General features: G+C 42.1%; 1 protein-coding gene across 7 annotated transcripts in view; it reads left to right on the forward strand.

Moving 5' to 3' along the window:
- The window catches only part of RBFOX1 (RNA binding protein, fox-1 homolog (C. elegans) 1), a 441,591-nt gene that overhangs the window by 329,083 nt on the left and 94,603 nt on the right, over positions 1 to 17,905 (forward strand). The window lies entirely within an intron of this gene.

The raw sequence follows: 17,905 nt of genomic DNA on the forward strand, positions 1-17,905 counted from the left end.
TCATGAACAAAGCTGCATTGAACATCTGGGATGTTCAACCTAATCAACCTCAGTAGATTTGCCATGTAGAGGGTTGAGAAGAAGTCTTGCTTCGATGTGGCCCTTGCTTTTTAATAAGGAGAAATCAACGACCCATTGGTCTATATCCACTCTTTTGTAATCTCTTGATGGTAAGCCACTCCCCTTGCTTTCTCTCTTCTGTGATGCTCTACATCGGTCATTTTCCTGAAAGTCAACACTGACCTTAGTGGATGACAAAGGAGTATAGGAAACTTTAATAGCTGCTCTAGCACAAAAACCAACTTGATTTTAAAAGATGGTAAATCTGGAAAGGCCCAACATGATAGCTGAGTTCCAGATTTTAGATAGACAGTGTTTGGAGTTGTTCTTCATGTGTGAATTTTATTACAAGCCTGGGCTACATCAAGGGACTCTAATAGTGAAGTAGTTGTGCTGACTCTTATGTGAGGGGGCGGGGAAGGACCTAGCTTTGAGACTTTCTATGATTATGTGGTGGGATCCTCTTCCCAAGAGGACATATCACGGAGTGAGAAACGTGGCTGTTACTCTCAGGCACCCTGGGATGGAACCCTGGTTTCTCTGCTTACCAGATGTGTGACTCTAGGCAAGTTGCTTAACCTCTCTGTGCCTCAGTGTCTTCATCTGTTCCGTGGGAGATGGTGGTAGTAACAAACTCACAAATATTTATAAGAGTTACATGGGTTGATATATGAAGAGTATTGGTGCATAACCAGCACCATATAAATGTTGGGGAAATACAGATAAATAAGTTAATGCCCCACCTCTCTGCCATAACGGGAAAGTTAACTGAGAGCTGATTCTGCTGAATTCTGGGTGACCCACTAGACTAAAAGATTCTCTTCTCAATGTGAGAGACCAGTGCTTCAGGGCTTAGGGTATCCAATCCAGGGGGCACAGACATTGCTGGGGTTGCCCAATCCAAATCTCCAAAGAAATGAAATCTCCCAAAAGGGCAAGGAAGAAGTTGGAATGCAGCTTCTGTGTATTTGCAGGTGGTGCCCGGTAAGATGGAGTTGCTAGAATAGAAAGGTGGCAGATTTTCTCTCTGTGTGTGTGCCAGTGTGCATGTCTTCCCCCCAAAAATAATGAGATCAAGAACAGGAAGCTTAACACTGTCCTATGAGGAGGTAGAGTATGAATGTGTGAATTGAATCAGAGAGAAGACAGTACATTTTTTTAGCCCCATGCAATATAATTACTGTTCACCTTTGGCTCATGCAGCCAGGAAAACACCAAATTATCTCCCTTACAAGTGATTTCAAACCTCTTTGCATGTATGTGAGTGTCTAAGAGGTTGTTAATTCAGAAGAAACCATCCAGAATGATTTACACATACAAGAATAGATGAATCTGTATAACTCTTAGAGCGTTAGAGCAACCATTGAAATGAGCCCTGGGCCCAGCCTCAAAAGTCAGGTCTCTGGACTCCAGGGAAAGAATCAGTTATTATAAGGGTTACTATTGACTGAGAATTTTTTGGTCAGGCCCTGTTTTAAGCACTTTACCTAAATGAATGTATTTGAATCCTCACAGCAGTTTCCCAAATGTGGAAACTAAAGTCCAAAGGGTTTGCATCACGGGATTAAGATTTCACAGCTGGTAAGAAGCCGGCTAGAGTTGAAGTTAAGAGCCTGTGTTCTTTGCAACCAGCTTATTCTGCTTTATTTTTTATGAATGTTAGAAGTCATCATTCTTACTGAGCATGCCTTCTAATAGGAGATCACATTACTACTCTGTCCAAATAAGGCAAATTAAAGAGAGAAATGAAATGATCATTTTGGATTATTCCAACCACCATGCATACTGCTTATGCTCAGTCGCTCAGTCACATCCAGCTGTTTGCAAGCCCACGGATTGTAGCCCTCTAGGCTCTTCTGTCCATGGGATTCTCCAGGCAACAGTACTGGAGTGGGTTGCCATTTCCTCCTCCAGGGAATCCACCATCATATTTAGATGTATTAACTGGTTGTGTCAGGGGAAGTTTTCAGGAGCCTGGACAACTGGATAATTATTTCTATGGGCTGCTCCAATAAACTTGAATCTAAAAAAAAGGTGGCGGCTGGAGACAGATAAGTAAATGTTACTTGAGGAATCTGAGTATTTGTGTTTGGTGTGGCCAGTACCTGGGCCGTCCTTCAGAACGAGAGGCTGTCTTTTTCTGCCCGTACGTTTGTCTGTGTAGGTAGACAGTGTGGGTGTGTGCTCAGTTGCTCAGTCGCTCAGTCGTGTCCGACTATTTGTGACCCCATAGACTGTAGCCCGCCAGGCTCCTCTGTCCATGGGATTCTCCAGTTAAGAAGACTGGAGTGGGTTGCCAGAGTTCATGATATTCAGAAATCTGGGAAAATGTTGCTGCAACCTCAACACTCCAGAACAATTCCTTTGAAATACTTGAAGACCCATAAACCCTGAGAATCCTGCTAGCTTCCATTTGAAATTTCAGGCACCTGTGTGTGTGGAATGCATATATGCAAAACAGAGCCGTAGAACTTATTCATTTCCATAACCAGGTATAATGCCTTATGTTTTCCGTTTAAATATCCATGACTAAGAATCTAGGGGGCATTCGAAATTTCCCCAAGTATAAAAATAGTCAGGATTTATCTTGAAATTTTGAATGTGCCCCAGAGCTGAAATGAAGACCATGTCATTGATTTGCTGTGGGTATTTCATAGGTCAGCACTGTATCTACCTGAGATAGAGAACCAGCCTTATTTTATTAGTCATTTCTATATATAAGATTTTTGCATTAATGACAAAGATCACCATATCCCCATAGTATAATCATTGATTTTCTGAAGCTTATACAGAATTAACAACCCAGCCTCCAATTGTCTCCCAGAATGGGCAGGAAAAGTCCACATATTTTGTAAATTAAAATCAATATTTTCAATTTCTCCTTAAGGTAATTTTCCTAATTTAGTGGACTTTTCCCTAACATTTATTTTCTCTTTAATTATAAAATGGCAGGTTATTGATTTTCGTCTATACCCTCTTGACGCCCTGAGTGCATTTTTATTGCTAATGCAGGGTGGGGGTGGGGAGAACAGTTACACCTCTTAATGAGGATCTTTAATTACTAGCTGAACAGTATTAATTTGCTTTGATAAATTATGACACACACTCTCCCTCACACACACATTCCAGGGGAACCATTTAGAAACCTGTTATGAAAGGTCTTTCACTGGGAGTGGTTTTTCTGAACTCTCATCAAGTTATGCCTGTAAGGACTCTTTTAAATGCTTATCCAGTCCCAGTCTCCAGAAGCAGATATACCTAAATCAGCATATTCTATGAACATACATAAATCTCCTCCAAAGACAAGTGGATGTTTTCCTATAAAACTAAGCAACAGCATTGATGATTTTTTTCTAAGCCTAATGATCTTCAGACTCCTTGAGGCGTATTCTCATGACAAATGATTGATAAGTCAATAGAAAAAAAAAGCCCAGGTGAGTTTCAAAGACTCCAGTCAGCTTCTATGGGCATTCCATTTTAGAGTCAAAATAAAATTGAAGGTACTAAATAGAAGAAGAATATCTGCAAATGTCTGTTGCCAGTGTGCGCATGCTAAGTCATTTCAGTCGTGTCTGACTATATGAAACCCTAGGGGTGTAGCCCCCAGAATTCTCTGTCCATGGGATTCTCCAGGCAAGAAGACTGGAGTGGGTTGCCATACCCTCCTCCAGGGGATCTACCTGACTCAGGGATCAAACCTGAGTCTCACGAATTGACAGGTAGGTTCTTTACCATTAGCACCACCTGAGAAGCCCACAATAGCATTTCTCAAGTTACTTAGTGTAATTAGAAACAGGATTTTTAAGAGGAGATCTCAACACTTTCCCTGTCATTGTGACAAGAGATTTTTTTAAAAAAATTATATCCTTAAGGGATAATCATGATATCAAGCCAACAAAACTGTTGATGGAAAGCACTTTTAATCTTCACACATAAGTGAAACAAAATAAAAATAAATAACAGAAGGCTATACACAGTTGTCGACATGGTGCTGACAAATGGCAAATTCATCCATTTCTTAGTTGCTGGTAAGATGGCTACAGAGCTCACACACACTGTTTATCATATCTGCCAACTCATTTCTGTGATTAAATATTCCATCAGTGGGGCTATAAGGCAGCAGAGCTTAACAAGATTCATAAGATGCTCCACTTGAACATGCATAACTCACTTCCGTGGATGGGGAGCACCCCGCCTGCAGAGGAAAATTGGAACGGAGTTAAATTACTCCACAAGTCATGATCAATGGAGAAAGGAAAAGCTCTTCCAATGCAGTTCAGATCTAAGATAGGGTTAGGTTTTGATGATGGGAAACACACAAAATCAAAAGGAGAGAGATACAGAGCCAGTTAACTTGGAGACCTTGAAGACGATGATGAACAATAGTCTGGGTGGGGTGACGCTATTATCATTAGTGGATTTGGCGGTGGGGAGAGGGGGAAAGAAGGGGGTCCTGAGTGGATCTTTCTTCTGAAAATAAATATTTCTGGTTTTGTGGGGGTGTGAAACAGAATGACACATACTCCAAAAAGGGCATACATGGCTGCAAAGTCACATTTGAAAAGTGGCCAGGTCTTAAAACCAGGTTATCCTGGGGTTATAGGGAGGATCAGATACCATAATGAGTATAATAAAACTTCACAGACTATAAGGTAAGATAGAAATATAAGAGATTAGTGTGATCTCTGAAGTCGCCTGGATTGATTGTGTCCACGTCAGCACAAAGCTGGCCACAGACCACGTGACTTGATACCAGGCTAGGTGATGGGAAAGAGGATTGGGATCAAATGAAGAGGATGGATGAGCACTGTGAGATTGCACATCTCAAAAGGGCAGCTGTATTTGACCTTGGATTACCTGAAGCAAGGTATTGGTTTTCTGTGAGCTCTTGGCCACTGTGAACCATGATTCATCTAAGAATTGGGTCAGAAGAAGGTTAGATGTAGGTCTCCCTGCCAGCTGCTCCTCTACCCCCACTTGAGTTTGCTGAGTCCATTACAACTAATAGAATGACCTTTAGCCACACTTTTGGATGGACTTCTTTCTAATTCCATTCCTGAAATTTGGATACAGTAGCTTCTGACAAAAGTAAGATTTGTCCAGAATCTGGGTTAGCCTGACATTTGTTGCTGTTGAAAAATTTGGTCACAGTCCTAGACTTTGGGTTGGGCTTGGGGTAATCTACCAAAAGCCTGGGTACCAAGCATGCCCCATCTGGGGTGATGGTCTTAGCATCCTGAAATAGTATGCGCTTAGTTGCTCGGTTATGTCCGACTCTTTGTGATCCCGTGGACAGTAACCTGCCAGGCTCCTTTGTCCATGGGATTCTCCAGGCAAGAATCCTGGAGTGGGTTGCTGTTCCCTTCTCCAGGGGATCTTCCCGACCCAGGGATTGAACTCGCATCTCCTGCATTGGCAGGCAGATTCTTTACTGCTGAGCCACCAGGGATGCCCCTCTACAGCTCTGCACTTCCTTGTAGCCACCCGGAGGACCAGCCCTGCCTGGCCTCAGAGCCATGGCGGTGAGGAGCTGCTCCACATGCACAGTGACCTTTGGCTCAGTGATATTTTGTATAATTTACACATCTGCCAGATTCCAGTGCAATGCACTCCAGTGAACTGGAACAGAAGAGTCCAGATTGAAGACCCCAAGCAAAGGATTTTCAGCCTGGAAATGTTCCACTTCAAAGAGTTTATCTTGTACATCTGTTTACCTTTGCCTCCCCTTTCAGTTGCAATTCACTGTGCTTCTCCCCTCTGCACTCTGCATCTGTCTTATCAGATTTCATCCCAGCCCAGCCCACATTTGGCCTTAATTTTTATCTGCGTCCTTCCCTGTCCCACAGAGGGACTGCAGCTCAGCTTTGATGGGGCCCTGTGGGCGTTTTTGATCTTCAGATAGGATTAGAACTTGCTTATGTGCTGGAAACAGCATTTCCTAAATAAATGTGTCCCCATTCTATTGCATGGAAAGGCCATCAAGGCGAGCTACCCCCAAAGTGAGGAGTGTCAAGATGGTCCTTGTAGGAGATGCCCCACCTTTAGGCCATGGGAGGATGATGAGGTTCAGGTATGTGACTCTGGATAAATTTCACAGGGAAAGTTCTAGGCTGTCCTCATCAACATACTCAGCAATTTGAAACATCAGCAACATAAGACAACTTTGGGCACTTTCTCTGTGCCAAATTCTGCCTCTCCTCCCGTTCTTATAAAAATGTTATAGCCTTGTCTTCATTATAGAAATTATGAAACCAAGGTTTCACAGAGAGTTTCTCTCATTCATTTAAATCACGGAACTAGTATGTGAAGAATCTGTGTATCGTATGAGCATAACCCTTTTCTGGGCTTCCCTGGTGGCTCAGACAGTTAAGAATTTGCCTATGATGCAGGTGACTTGGGTTCGATCCGTAGGTCGGGAAGATCCCCTGCAAAAATAAACACAAAGCTTATTCCCTGGGGAGGTTTTGTGTTTCTGTTTAGCATTGCACTTGGTAGCAATTACACAATACTGCACGAATCCATGGGGTCAGCTGGCTGTCACTCAGTTACATGATGTCCATCAAGGGAGGGCCACAGAGAGAGGCTGTGAGTACATTCACACATACCACTGGCTTCCTTTAACTCATCCTTTATATCAGAGTAGCAGGATCGAGGACCTGGGAAGCATCAAGCACTGTGGTAGGCGCTGGGGTAGCAGTGATTCCCTCCAGAATTTGGCAGAGCAATAAAGGATTCAGGCAAATAAACTCAGGTATAATAAATAATGGGCTTCCCCAGTGGCTCAGTGGTAAATAATCTGCCTGCAGTGCACGAGACGCAGGAGACATGGGTTCAATCCCTGGGTCAGGAAGATCCCCTGGAGGAAGGCATGGCAACCCACTCCAATATTCTTGCCTGGAGAATCCCATGGACAAGGAGACTGGCAGGCTACAGTCCATAGGGTTGCAAAGAGTTGGGCATGACTGAAGCGAATGAGCAGGCGTGAACACACATAATAAATAATGGTACCTCCTGGAAGACTGGAAAATAGCCAGGCTCTCTGCCTTAAAAGGGGTGCCATAAATTAGTTGTGAAAGGATAAGTAAGTGTTTGCCAGGAAAGAAGGCAGAGAGAAAGGCATTTTACTGCTGAGTAAGAAGGAATTTGGTAGTGTACAAAGGAGTTTTTCAACCTTTATCTTCAGAATCCATTGAGAAAATTCTAAAAAGAAACAAAAATAATACAAATGCTTGATGTTCATCTGAGATGGGAATTACTGGGGCAAAATCAGGTTTCTCCAAAGGCTGCAAAGTATTGACTAAGATCAAAGAGGACCTTCTAGAGAAAAGTTGCAAAAGACTTGATAATACCATAATCTGGATTCTGGTTTATCTTCTGATGGTTGACAAAGGCTTCCCTGGTGGCTCAGACAGTAAAGAATCTGCCTGCAATGTAGGAGACCTGTGTTCGATCCCTGGGTGGGGAGGATCCCCTGGAGGAGGGCATGGCAACCCACTCCAGTCTTCTTGTCCGGAGAACCCCATGGACAGAGGAGCCTGGCGGGCTACAGTCCATGGAGTCACAAAGAGTCTGACACAACTGAGTGACTAACACACAGACAGACACACACCTATTGAAAGCTCTGATTAAAAAAAATAAGAAGAAGAAGAACACTTAGTGATGAGTTAGTACCCAGATCTATATTCAAAACAAATAGGAGTCTAATCATGAGGAATATATGTGGATTAACCCTGGAAGACTGAAAGATGTAAGAACACATTGGTTAGAAAAATTAGGGTTAGGGTTAGCGTTAGGGTTAGAGTTAGGGTTAGACCCCAGGATAGCAAAATACTGTTCAATAACCAAAGCTGTTACACTGATAAAAAGTCTCCTAGTTTTAATCTAAAGACTTTTCTTAGGAAAGAAAGCAAATTACCAGAGATTTTAAAAAATTATATGGATTCATTTTTCTCTCTAAGTTTTAACTTGAGCTGCCATTCTGTCATAAACCATTTTGTTTCTAAGTTTTGTGTGTTTTTTTTTGCTTTCCACTTTTAGTGTTCTCTTCAAAATTTATGGTTCACTGTTATTAGCCCAGGCAATGAAGTTGTTGTGTAAATAGAGACATATTGGCCAAATATTGTTTAATATACTTTATGTTAATTATATGTATATACTTATTCTCTAAGCATAAAATGAAGTGGTCCCTTTTTCTTTTTAAAAAATGTAGTGTTGAAGAACCAACACGCAAATGGCAAAACCCTACTTAGACTAACTGCATTGATGACAGTTAATGCAATTCCAGAACTTCTGTGGAACTGTTACAACCCATTACAGTCAAAATATTGGTTTATGAAAAATTAATAAAGCCAATGGAAAATGGAATCCAGCATCTGCATTAGCTATTAACACCAAAAGAATCAGCCAGAATTAATTATGCTGCATGATACATTCTAATGAGTTTTTCATTAAGCTGTATACCATTATGGAAACTAAACAAGGATTATTCAAAGAATAATGCCAACGGCTGTTATTTTTTTTTTTTTTTGAGAGATTAAATTAGTTAATGGGTTATACATTTAAATCTGATGCAAAGGTTAATCGATGTACACTCATAATTGTATTAAACTCAATATCATTTGAGAAACAAGAACACCCCAATATCACTGATATTTCCTCTGAAGAAAAATATGAGTTTATTTGTATGTTTCTAGTGTTTGTTTGATATATTGATACATGCGGTATTGTAAAGACTGAAACCTACTGTATTAGTTCTCTGTCATTTCAAAACCAATTTTCACCAGGTGAAATATTGTCCTTGCTGTCAGCTTCTGTGTGTGTGTGTGTGTGTGTGTGTGTGTAGTGTGACAGGCATATTTATATAAATGTATCTTACTACTCTTTGAAAGGGGCTTCCCAGGTGGTGCTAGTGGTAAAGGTGGGGGTGGGCATAGATGTGGGTTCAATCCCTGGGTCGGGAAGATCCCCTGGAGGAAGGCATGGCAACCCACTCCAGAATTCTTTCCTGGGAAATCCCATGGACAGAGGAGCCTGGTGGGCTACAGTCCTTTGGGTCACAAAGAGTCGGATACAACTGAGCAACTTAGCCTGCATGTGCTCTTTGAGAGATTCAAAGTTGAAGTATTTTTTATTCTCACCAAAAGAAAGAGGTCAGGATTTAAACCTAATCTGGGATAAGAAGGAAATTCAAGATGAATCTCTACAACCATCCCATGAGTACACCCAGTTCCTCCTAAAATCCAGTCCTGTAATAGGAAGTCAAGTATAAGAAGGGGGCACCAGGGAGAGCTTTTGGGTGTTTTGGACTCTTGTAGCATCGTAGAGGTTCTTACCCCAGAAGATGAGAGGCAGAGAGAGAGAAAACCCATCTGACTCCTTTGCAGAGACGCCACTGTTTCCAGCCAAAGCACAATTTGTAATTTGTGTTTAACCCCAAGCAGAGATTGCACTCTAAAATATCTTCAGGAGCAGAGACTGCACCCTAAAATATCTTCAGGAGGAGGCTGTGAGATAGGTAAATGAAATGTGCAAATTGAAAGAGATACTAAGTGTTTTGCACTTACTTCCCACTCTTAAGATGTTTTCCATTAATTCTGTTACATTTAGCATTATGTTGTTGGTCAATCAAAACAGTATGTTTTTGTGGTTTAATCACTAAGTCATGTCAGATTCCTTGCGACCCCATGGACTGTAGCACACCAGGCTCCATTGTCCATGGAATTTCCCAGGCAAGGATACTGGAGTGGGCTGCCATATCCTTCTCCAGGGGATCTTCTCAACGAAGGGATGGAACCCATGTCTCTTGCATTGGCAGGCAGATTCTTTACCACTGAGCCACCAGGGAAGCCCCCAATCAAAATAGAATAGTAGTTACCAATTTGCTACTACTGTATTAAACAAACAAAACCAAGAGAACAAAATAAGTCCCCAATGGATCATATTTTGAGATTCCAAATAGTAGTGATTACTATTTCTGTTATTATTACTGAGATCACTTACTGATTAGCTACTATTTGCCAAACCCTTTCGTGTGATAATTTTAATCCTTACGATAGGACTCAATGAAATTGATAGTTTGTCCCTGTTTGGCAGATATGAAAACTGGAGGCTCAAGGTTATTAAATGATGAGGTCCAAAGAAACTGAGCAAAGCTAGAGATCAAAACTAAGCCTGAAAGTTTCCTAAAACCATGCTTTGCCAGCTACTCTATCTGAGCTTAAGGATTCACTATTTCTCCTCTGTTTCCGTCCTCCTTGTCTTCTTTCTATTTTGCGAGTGGGATTTTTTCTTATCTACAGAAGATACAACCTCCCCACAGACTTCCTTGGTTGGATATAAAACCCTACCGCAGATTCTTCAAGTTGATCAGGAGCTTCTAGATGTAAATAACATCTTTAGCCTGGAAGAGTCAGATGTTTTCAGCCAGAAGATGACTGCAGAATCTTTAGACATAGTTTTGTTGAAATGAGTTTGGTGAATATTTATTAGGCCTTGCCTGGAAAATTGCATGGACAGAGGAGCCTGGTAGGCTACAGCCCATAGGGTTGCAAAGAGTCAGACACGAATGAATCGAGTTATACACATGCACACAGGCACGGGTTATTTATCATTCCAAGGTTAGAGAGGATATTTTATCAACTCTAAACCAAGTATCACTGTTGGTAAGTTTCATGAGAGAGTCTGAGCTTCAGAGTCATGCCAGGCTGGCTCAGATTTCGATTTTGTCTGATGTTTTACTGCCTCTCAGCCTCAGATTCCTTGTGGGTTTAATAAGAAAAAAAAGTTCCAGTGCTTGTAGAACATACTTGGACCAGGAGCAGAAACTCAGTGTCATCTTATCAGTCTTATTAATACCAGCTGTATTTAAGATTGTTTATATAGTTCTTGGATTTCCCAGGTGACACAGTGATAAAGAACCTGCCTTCCAATGCAGGAGACTGGGGTTCGATCCCTGGGTCAGGAAGATCCCCTGTAGGAAGAAATGGCAACCCACTCCAGTATTCTTGCCTGGAGAATCCCATACACAGAGGAGCCTGGTGGTCTGCAGTCCATGGGGTTGCAGAGAATTAAACACTACTGAGCAGCTGAGCACACATGTACACCCTATAGTCGCTTCGTTACCATGTTACCATTGCTGGTAATCCTGGAATCCCCTGAGAGCTTGTAGAAATGCAGACTCTCAGGCCCCACCCCATGGGGTCTCAAAGAGTGGGACATGGTGGAGCAACTACTTTCTTTCATACCTACTAGATCAGAAAGTTCATTTAAAAAGTATCCTGGCCCAGCCCATTGATTCAGTGCATATTAGCCTTTGAGAAGCAAGGCTCTAAGATGGCCCTTATCTATATACTGATGCCTGTGATCCAGAAGGCCAAATGCCTTAGGCAATAAAGCTTATTTTCATTGTTTTTCTTGTATTTGAATTGTTATCCTTCCACAAATGCCTTATGGGACCATATTTCTCCTTGTTCCATTCAAACAACAATGAATTATAAAGAAATTTGGGTGAAGAGTTAGAAAAAAAGAACATGTCTTCAAACTCTTTGGGGGATATTCATTTTTAACAAAACAAAGAACATTTAAAAATTTTGGCAAATATTGATAAAATGATACCTTCTGAAATTTTTAGTGCCCACTTCCTGGGAAGGGGCTAAGGCTGTCCTGAAAGACAATTATTTGTAGTATTGTTCCAAATAGAAAGTAGACCTTAGAACAAGGGTCGCTAAACATGTTCCATAAAGGTCCTGCAAGGCTCCTCTGTTCATGGAATTCTCCAGGCAAGAATAGTAGAGTAGGTAGCCATTCCCTTCTGCAGGGGATCTTCCTGACCCAGGGATCAAACCTGGGTCTGCTGCATTGCAGGTAGATTCTTTACCATCTGTGCCACCAGGGAAGCCCTACAGGGGTCCAGGTAGCAAATATTTTAGTCTTTGTGGGCCATATGTTCTCTGCTGCAATTACTTAGCTCTGTCATTGTGGCATAAAGCAGCCATAAATAAGATGCAAGTGAATGAGTATAGTTGTGTTCCAATAAAACTTTATTAATACTAAAATTTGAATTTTATATAATTTTTGCCTGTCACCAAATATTATTCTTCTACTGATTTTACTTTCCCTTCAGTCATAAACATGTAATCATTCTTAGCTCATGGCCATACAAAAAGGTGTAGGCCAGATTTGGCTAAAAATCTTCATCCTTAGCTCATGGCTAAGGTATGGCCAGATTTGGCTAAAAATCTGTAGCTTGCCTTCACCTAATTTAAAAGATTAGTTTTGAATCCCTGAACTGTTCACCTGAAACTATCACAACATTGCTAATCAGCTATGCCCCAAAACAAAATAAAAAGTTTTTTAAAAAAGATTAGCCTTAAGTCCATGGGTCCAGAAATCCCATTGGTTTATTTTGCATTTAGCACCACAGTAATTCTGTCTGTGTAACCTTGGGCAAAATGCTAAAACTCTCAATGTCTCAGTATCCCCATCTGTTAAATGGGTATAACAGTAGTACATGTCTTATAGGGTAAATTAGGGGATAATCCAAAGGAAACATTGAGAGGGTTTGCCTGGCACATAGTAAATCTTCAATACGCAGTTTTTGGAACTGTTACTGTAACATATGAGGATCCAGTCTATTTATTATCTTATTGAGTCAATTAAATATTTTCTGTAGAATCCTCTATTAGCCTAAATTTGGGAGGCAGGAGAATAAAGTGAAGCGAGTCATTACATTTTTTAAACAATAAAGAATCAGGGAGAAAATTGTACAGATATCTGATGTACTATCCTTTTTCTCTGCAATTTTGTCAAAATAAAAAGTGAAAAGAAAAAAGCGATGTGTTTCTAAATAGGAAAATCAAAACTTCTTAAATAAATTGGAATGAGGGATTATTTACACTATAGGCAGATTCACTCCAGGGCTCCTTTAAATATGGAAATCCCTTGGCACAATTAAAACATGATTTGATTTATAAGAATTAAACATACATGCTGCATTTTCTGCAGCCTCTGTGCCTAAATGGAAATACCTCGGTACATAAAACGCTCCCATAACCCTTCAGAGAAGCTCATCTTTCAGGCATATATAAAAGCTTTAGGTATTAGCTGTGAAGATATGCTTACATGGATTAGCTCAATGCTAGTCTATGTTCAAAAATGCATGACTATAAAAGCCAAAATCGTCCACAGCCCTTCGGGGCTTTGGGTAAATTTGTCAATTGGAAGCAGTTACCTCCATTGGCAGGAACCACATGGCTATCTCCCCGGCCTCTAAAGAGAACAGAAGTTTGATGCTTATATGACCCTTCATAGGGAACCCTCACGATAGCTCATTATTGATCCTTAAGGCTAAGGTAGGGTTATTATGACAAAATACCATTGACTGGGTATCATCTCTTCAAAAACAGACATTTATTTTCTCACAGTTCTGGGGGCTAGAAGTCTGAGATTTGGGAGTTGGCAGGATTTGACTTCTTCTGAGACCTCTCTCCCTGACTTGTAGATGGCCATCTTCTCCTGACTCGTGTCTTCCCTCGGTCCGCCCTCTGAGTGTGTGTCCTAATTCCTCTTTTTTGGGGACATCGGTTGTTGGAATTAAGTCCATTTTACCTTAATCACCTCTTTAAAGATGCTTTCTCCTGAGCTACTAGGTGTAGGACCTCAGTGTATGAATTTTGAGAGACCACCACTCAGTCCGTTACAGTAGAGCAAAGAGTGTGTGTGTCTTTTTTCTGGATGAGAAACCAAGGGTGACCTCTCTAGGACTGTGTAATTGATGACTGCATGCCTTCTTCCACAGCCAGCCTCCGCAGAACTTAACAGGACTAGCTCAAACTAGAAGTGAGGTACGCTTTGATGTTGAAATGCTCCCAAGCAAAGACAAAATTGGTCAACGGACCATAGGGTCGGGATGAAAAGTAAATCAATTCTGCCTCTGCCCACAGAAGTATTCAGACCAAAGATATGTAACCATTTTCATTTTTCTTCTAAATATATGGAGATGACCCAGGGCCTGGTTTACTCTGAGCTCATCTGCAGAGCCTTGCATTGCTCTGCTGGGCTGCTGATTGTTGTCCAGTCACTAAGTCATGTCTGACTCTTTGTAACCCCATGGACTATAGTCCGCCAGGCTCCTCTGTCCATGAGATTCTGGACAAGAATACTGAAGCGGGTTGCCATTTCCTTCTCCAGGGGATCTTCCTGACCCAGTGATTGAACCCATGTCTCCTGCTTGGCAGGCAAGTTCTTTACCACCTGCCAGATGGAGACAAATAGATCCAGTTTCTAGGAGGAGGAGAAGTGAGTGGGAAGGGAAGGGAGTTACCTCAGGGGAGGGAAACTTCCAGGGAGAAGGACCAGCCTGTGTGATGACCTGGAGGTGTGAAACTGTGCCCTTGTTCCAGTTGGCTTGTGTCCAATTTCATCACCTAAGGGTTGGCAGCAGAGAGAGAAAAAAAAAATGTAGACACTTTCTCCTTCCTGTCTGCTAGGAGACACTCCCGCTAGGCTGCTTCTTGCCCTTCCAAGGGCGAGAAATGGTCCTCTGCACAGTGGGGAATCTCCAGGTGAGAAGCAGAATTGAGCTACCCCATCTGAGGTCTGGATCCTGGCTCACCGGCCCCTGCGGGAGATGCCAAATCCTGCCTGAGAGTGGCCCTGGGGATGTACTTCTTGCCAGACTTTGGGATGCTGGTGGTTGTAGCACTCTGAGTATAAAGTGACAGGCTTTGCCAAAGGCTCCAGTGATCCCAAGATCATGGTCGGTCACATGGAGCCCGGTCCCTGCCAGTTGCTGATAGAGTCATCAACATTGCAGGAAACAGATGAACAGGCCGCCCAGGTTCCACTTAAACTGGATGAGTCAACCTTCAAAGAACCAGAAAAGAGGAGGAGACAAGTGAGACCTGTAGGCATGCAAATCCCCAGCTATCAACAAGGGACAGAAAGGTTGGCTGGGAAAAGCACTGTTTTTATCAAAGAAAACAGAAATGAGGAAGTCTTTAAAAAATTATCATTTAATCACATTCTTGAGTCCCTCTGAGAGCCAGGTACTTTGGTGGGCATGGCAATCCACTCCAGTATTCTTGCCTGGAGAATCCCATGGACAGAGGAGCCTAGCGGGCTGCAGTCCACAGGGTCGCAAAGAGCTGGACACAACTGAAGTGACTTAACATGCACGCACGGGGATAAAAGGATGAGTATGATTTGGCTCTGATCCAGGGGGATTATATGTAGCTGAGGACAATATGTAAATAAAAAGCTGTAATTCAGCATATCAAAGGATCTACTAGGGAGATTTTGAAGTGTGATAGAAGCATAGAAGATGGAGTAATTAATTAACCCCTGGGGACTGGGAAGAGAAGCGACTTTTAAACAATGAAGAAGGGTCGAGGTGGACGGCCTTTCTTTTTTTTTTTTTTCAATTGAACCACATATAATTGCTAATGTTCAACCATCTTTGACATAAGAAAAGTCAATTTCATATGGTTTAACCTAAATCCCCTGGAGGAGGAAATGACAACCACTCCAGTATTCTTGCCTGGGAAATCCCACAGACAGAGGAGCCTGGCAGCTTACAGTCTACAGGGTCTCAGAGAGTTGGACACGACTTATCCACTAAACAACAACAAGAAGAGCAGGAATAGAAGTTTCATCTCATCTGCCGAGGCTGACCTAGTGGTAGTAACTGCCTGGAAACTGTCAAGAATGACAGGATCCCAGGCTAATAGAAAAAGATACTATTGAAATTTGATGAAAGGTTTCTCCTGACTAATGGGTGGATAGATACTGGAATAGATGGATAATGGAATGGGTAGATACTGGTATAAATTGAACATACCTGCCATCCTTAAATTCTAAGGAATTTATAAGCAGAGGCATATAAGTCTGAGAAATACCAGTATCAGCACAATAATTAGTTCTTGGTAGTTGGAAGTGGTGGGTCTATATTTGGGGGTGATGGCAGGGGCAGATTAGAGACTCAGTTCGAGAGACTCGTTAGAAAGCTCAGTCAACGCTGTATCAAAAAGTGCCTTAAAAAAAAAAACTTTTATTGGAGTATAGTTAATTTACATCATTGTATCTCATTGGAAAAGACTGATGCTGGGAGGGATTGGGGCAGGAGGAGAAGGGGACAACAGAGGATGAGATGGCTGGATGGCATCACTGACTCGATGGACGTGAGTCTCAGTGAACTCCGGGAGTTGGTGATGGACAGGGAGGCCTGGTGTGCGACTGATCTGATCTGATCTGATCTGATTGCTCTCTACTGTTTAGCAAAGTGATTCAGTTATATACATACGTACATCCACTCTTTTTAGTTTCTCTTCCCATATAGGTTATCTCAAACTGCCTTGATGACCTTATAAACACTTTTTTTTAGAAAAATATATTTTTATTGAAGGATAATTGCTTGTCCATATTATGTTGACTTCTGCCATACATCAACATGAATCAGTCATAGGTATACATATGGTACACACTCTTTATACTGCTGTTTGTACCCTGTTCTCTGTTTGACTTTTTGAATAAACACATGTTAGCTGCCCGCACCTAAAAATACACGGAAGTGGCAGTGTTCTTCTATGCTCCTTTGGTTTTCTTTACTTCAAAACTTTCTTGTAAGAAAAGGTCACCAAGTACTAAGAGAACCTACAATAAATACTTTGCAAATTAAATTGGAGAATGTTTTCAGATAAAATAAAAACCAAGTCCTGTGACAGTATGGATTTTGTTTTACAAAGGTCAAAATCATCGCATAAAGATTTTTTTTTTTTGCTACAAAGAGAACATCCAGAGTTATTTCTATCTTTTTCTAAGGATCCACAGCATAAGAAAATGAGGAAAACATCATTATGCACTTCCAGAATTTAGCTTTCCAGAGAGAATCTGTGTGGTGTTCCAGAGGGCTTCGCTCTCTCACAGAGCACAGTATTGAAAACTGTCCCTAAGTCCTTAACTGCATGATACTGAAATGCCCTTCTGGATATGTTTTTGCCACCATTATAATATTTTTGTTTGGAAACCTGAGCACCAAAGGAGGAGGAAATGGCAACCCACTCCAGTATTCTTGCCTGGGGAGTCCCATGGACAGAGGAGCCTGGCAGGCTACAGTCCACGGGGTCACAAAGAGTCAGACATGACTGAGCACACAGGCAAACACACACCACTCACTCTAGAGGTTCTCACCCCCTCTCGTTGACGTTGGAAAAGACAGCAAAGGATTCCGGAAGCCCTTCTAGGGCAGGTCTCCAAGGATATAGGTGAGTTGGGAAGTCAGGGCTGCTTCTCCTGGGAGATGGCTTCCCAGTGGTAAGGATGACAGCAGAAAAGAGGAACAAGTGGAGGCAACTGACCTTGCCCAGCCAAGGAAGAGAACAGAAACCACGGGAGCCCTTATCCTTCATGAGCAAGGGGCTTACAGGTCCTCAAAAGTCTCTCTCATTCTTCTCAAAATCTGAGTTTGAGAATTGCAGGTCCAGGATTGCAGGACTGATAACTCAAAAGATTCCTGACCCTGGTCATCCTTGGAGCAGGTGGTCGTTCCACAGCAAGTCATAGATCGAGAAGATACCGTAGGATGCCACTGCTCCGCCCCGCTGCAACATTCCACTTTGCAAGGAAGATCCCAGGGTCCTTTGTCTAGATCAGGGCCAGGAGAGGCATCACTGCCACGTACCATGGTCCACAGGCTTAGGAAGCCGCCTCAGACACTGCAAGGCACAGAGCTTTAGGGAAGAAACTGAAAATGCAGAAGCCAAAGGTGGTTTCACCGGAGTCCGCGATGGGTCCAGGGTGGGTCCCAGGGATGGCCAAGTTGCATTTATTTTCTCCCCCTGCCTTACGTATG

Source organism: Bison bison, unplaced genomic scaffold (genome assembly GCF_000754665.1).
Source record: "Bison bison bison isolate TAMUID 2011002044 unplaced genomic scaffold, Bison_UMD1.0 scf7180017864144, whole genome shotgun sequence".
Lineage (NCBI taxonomy): Eukaryota > Metazoa > Chordata > Mammalia > Artiodactyla > Bovidae > Bison > Bison bison.